The sequence below is a fragment of the Ictalurus punctatus genome, chromosome 5, assembly GCF_001660625.3.
Source record: "Ictalurus punctatus breed USDA103 chromosome 5, Coco_2.0, whole genome shotgun sequence".
Taxonomy (NCBI): Eukaryota; Metazoa; Chordata; class Actinopteri; order Siluriformes; family Ictaluridae; genus Ictalurus; species Ictalurus punctatus.
Window position 1 is genome coordinate 35,043,050 of NC_030420.2, and position 4,826 is coordinate 35,047,875.

Below are 4,826 nucleotides of genomic sequence, written 5' to 3' on the forward strand. Positions count from 1 at the left end.
CCTGAAACACACACACACACACACACACACACACACACACACAGAGTCCTGTGCTTCAGTTCCAGACCTTTCTGTCATATTGTGTTTCCTGTTTCTGCAGCGTCTGGATGTCATTAACGCACACTTCACACACACACACACACACACACACACACACACACACACACGCAGAGTTTCCCAATTGATTACATCATGCATATGACCTCATCGCCCCAGTGGTGTAGAGTGTAAACACAACAAAGGTGGTGTTGCCATAACAGTGTGTGTGTGTGTGTGTGTGTGTGTGTGTGTGTGTGTGTGTGTGTGTGTGTTAAAGTGTTTTATTTCGATTTCACACTTGCGTTTTTTTCTTGGACTCACAGTGGCGTTAGCTGTGAGCATTCGGGACGTTTGGCGACGTGTGAACTCTGAGCTCAGGATGCTCCACAGATCCGATCCCTGATCCTCCTGAAACGCTGCTCTGGGTTTTGGCTTAAACAGAACCGTGGTACGGTCCGCATGTGTGTGTGTGTGTGTGTGTGTGTGTGTGTGTGTGTGTGTGTGTGTGTGTGTGGAAGCTCTCCGGGATTGGTTCAGCTTGTCATGTTACTTCCTGTTTCAAGTTAGATGATGAGTTGTGAGGGTCAGTGGAGGAGACAGAAGGTCTTACTGGTATATAAACAGAAACTCTCTCAGGACCAGAGCCCTGTGATTAGCTCAGCTCTGTAGTGTGAGTGCGTGCACTGAGAACATCGTGAAAAACTCACGTCACTTCATGTCCCTTGTCTTCCTTCACGAGAAGACACGCTGTGCATCCTCAAAGCTACTACAGGAAAATAATATTTAAAACCTAGTGGCTAATGTTTAACAAAATAAAACTGCATGCACCAAAGTGATGTACAGAATCGATCCACTGTCCTGAGAAACGAGTCATTATAAGCCCCGCCCCCTGACGAGTGTGAAAACTAACTGCAAGTGCTCAAAGTATATTAGTGTTATTGTCCTGATGATTAAAATGTCAGTGAAAAAACCGAAACTAATCACAACTCATCAGATTCAGTCACTGAAATGACAAAATCTTTTTTTTTTCTTCTCATTTTTAATCAAAACGTGAGATTTTTCTCAGTGAAAAGTCTGATTTCTGACTGCACCGATGTGTAACTTGCTAAACTGTGAGCTAACAAAACCTCAGCAAGTCCTAGCTAATGTGCTTTAATAAATACATCATTATTAAGTATCATTCGTGTAATTATTATTAAAAACTTTCAGCTAATTTTATTTGAACGGCAATTTTGTCACTAAGCAACTTTACAGAAATCTGCAGGTAGATTTAGATCAAAGGAAAATCTCAATTTAGCAGCTGCTGCTAACGTTTTAGCTAACGTGTTTAAGTGAAGTCTCTGTAGCTTTTACTAAAACATATAACCAAGTTGCTAAAACAGGAAGCTAAAGCTTTAATGTGTAATTCGATCTAAAGTGCTAGCTGAGTGTAATGTATGTAATTATTCCTCACGGTGTATGGTGAAAGTGTTTAAGTTTAGTGCTAATGCTAAAATCCTAGCTAAGGACACACGCATGTTGTTTTATTGCTAACGTGTTTAAGTGTAGCGTCTAATTACTGCAAAAATATTAAGTGTAATGCATTCAAAAATAATTAAGGAGCGTATGTAGATATTTATTTCACTGTTTAAAAAAATATATATTTAGCTTTTATACATGTAGCTAGTGCTAATATGCTAGCTAAGACAGATAGATTTTATTTTGGTCATGATGGATGATGATGTAGGACACACACTCCAGCACGACGTGTCTCTGAAGACATGATAACAGGACCAGGCTAAATCACGGGTTCTAATTATAGTGTGTGTGTGTGTGTGTGTGTGTGTGTGTGTGTGTGTGTGTGTGTGTGTGTGTGTGTTTCATGTTCTTCTGTTTGGTCTCTGTTTTTATTCTTGTTTTCACCCACACACTGTGGCCACATGCAAACATTCATCTACAGTCTGCGTGTGTGTGTGTGTGTGTGTCCTTTCCATAAACCCCCCCCCCCCCCACACACACACACACACACAGTGAGACTGACTGTGTAATTTACTCATATAATGAAAATATTTATGTTACAGTTCAGTCAAAACTTTTTCTCAGACTAAATACAGCCTGCACACACACACACACACACACACACACACACACACACACACACACACACACACACTAACAAGTAACTAATGTGCTAATATAATTTCCTGTCACATGACTGTACGAACTGTACCTCCCACATTCCGACTTGGGAAAATGTTCACCTTGATCTCAGACTGAGAATAAATATATTTGGAATTTGGGGAGATGTTTGGGTTGCTCTGCCCGATCGTTGGCTTCCTCAGCTCCAGTGACTGCCTGACCTGCAGGGTTTCAGGGTTTCCTGATTCCCAAGACACCTGACCCAGAATCCAGGAAGGATTTATTAATGAGCTGAGGATTCGGGTCAGGTCTGATGGGAGTCAGGAAACTCTAAAGCCCTGCAGGTCACCAGCACTGGAGCTCAGAGATCCTGATCCAGGTCGAGGTCAGACGGATCCTCAGCACTGAATCCAGCTCAGTATAGAGTCTTCTTATGATTATCACCTCATCATGGATGTAGCTTCAGTGTAGCCATGTTCTTGTAGTGAAGAGTCGTCTCTCTGAAGGAGCTTTAGGTGTTTTTTTCAGCTGTGTAATGATTTTTGGAACTGTGTCAGATCTGAGTAACGTTCCTGAAATCTACAACTACCAGTGGACTCATCGAGGAGGACTGAACACGGCTAGTCCTGAAGCTCAGCGTAGAGATCTGAAGCTCAGCGTAGAGATCTGAAGCTCAGCGTAGAGATCTGAAGCTCAGCGTAGAGATCTGAAGCTCAGCGTAGAGATCTGAAGCTCAGCGTAGAGATCTGAAGCTCAGCGTAGAGATCTGTACTTCTCAAACAGTGGATGCAGCATGTAACAGTGGTTTCAGGATCTTCCTTGAGTGCTTTTGCAGGTTCTGCTGCCTTGGTACTTATCACACCCCAATCTTATCCACACTGTATTGGCTCCCAGTAAAATTTCTCATCGATTATAAAATACTATTATTGACCTATAAAGCACTGAATGGTCTCATGCCACAGTACCTGAGTGAACTTGTGGTCTTTTATGATCCTCCACGCCTACTTAGATTAAAAGGTGCAGGATGTTTGTTGGTACCTGGAATAGTGAAGGCTACAGCAGGGGAAAGAGCTTTCTCTTACAAAGCCCCACAGTTATGGAATAGCCTTTTTATTTTTATTGTCCCAGAGCAGCGGTACAGAAATATATAAATTCAGGATATAGATGTTAAATGTATGAATTTATCTCTAATGAGCAGACAGAGGCGACGGTGGTGAGGAAAAACTCCCTGAGACGATACGAGGAAGAAACCTCGAGAGGAACCGGACTCAGAAGGAAACCCGTCCTCATCTGGGTGACACCGGATAGTGCGATTATAAATAAATACACCCCTTCCAATAATGTGCTAATACTACATGATCAAATAGTGCAGTTGTGTAAGCAGGAAATTCATTACAGTTTCTACAGGAAGTCTGTTGTGTTGAACTTCTCCACTGTTCACTGATGGAGACTCGAGTACAGAACTGTTTGTGGTGATTGTAGTGCTAAAGCCATCACAGCAAAACTGATCATATGGAGTATATAATTCTAATTTCTATTTCATGAGTCTTAAACCTCACGACAAAGAAAACAGAGCAATTTAAACCACGTTAAATAATGGATAAAAGCTTTGCTTTTCTTCCTGTCTACCTCTCTCTCTCTCTGTCTCTCTCTCTACCTCTCTCTGCCTCTCTCTGTCTCTCTCTACCTCTCTCTCTCTCTGCCTCTCTCTGTCTCTGTCTACCTCTCTCTCTCTACCTCTCTCTCTCTCTGCCTCTCTCTGTCTCTGTCTACCTCTCTCTCTCTACCTCTCTCTCTCTCTGCCTCTCTCTGTCTCTGTCTACCTCTCTCTCTCTACCTCTCTCTCTCTGCCTCTCTCTGTCTCTGTCTACCTCTCTCTCTCTCTGCCTCTCTCTCTTTGTGTCTCTCTCTGTTTCTCTCCATATATTTCTCTCTGTCTCTCTCTCTCTCGATATATATATATATATATCTGGCTCACTCTGTCTTTGTCTCTCTTTCTGTTTCTCTCTCTGTGTCTCTCTCTTGGTGGAAAAACACACATGTGGAAGCAGTTTTGTCGAGAGAGAAAGAGCGCTGCTGTTTTATAGATTTGTTCTGCACGGAGGATGCAATTCCAGCCAAACTCCACACACACACACACACACACACACACACACAGAAATGTACAGCCACAACTATAAACCGGAACATCTGTCATACGTGATTTATGCATCTGCATATTCCACATAACGATAAGATATTTACGAGGTTTGATTTATGATGAAACAATTCTCTGCTTCACTGATTCCTTCCTTTAACCTTCGACTTTAAAGTGACAATTTGGTCAAAAATCTAATATTTTTACCCCAAATGTAGCTGATCAGAAAAAACGTTTTTGGTGTCTGAAGTTTGCTAACAGGAACTGGAACCGGTGTTTAGCATCTAAAGATAATCTGCACAGCAGAACTGTAATTGTCGAGCGTTAGCATTAGCGACGGTTCTTCAGACCCGAGTGTGCTTTCTCTCCTGTTGCGGAGTTCGTCGAGTCCGAGAGTCAAATTCATTCTTTTGCTTTCTTTGATAATTAGTTTGGTTTCTCATTGCACATCATTAAACAACCCAAAATAATAAATAACATTTAATAAAAACACACCCAGCAATTATTTTCTCTAAATCTTCAGAACACGTTG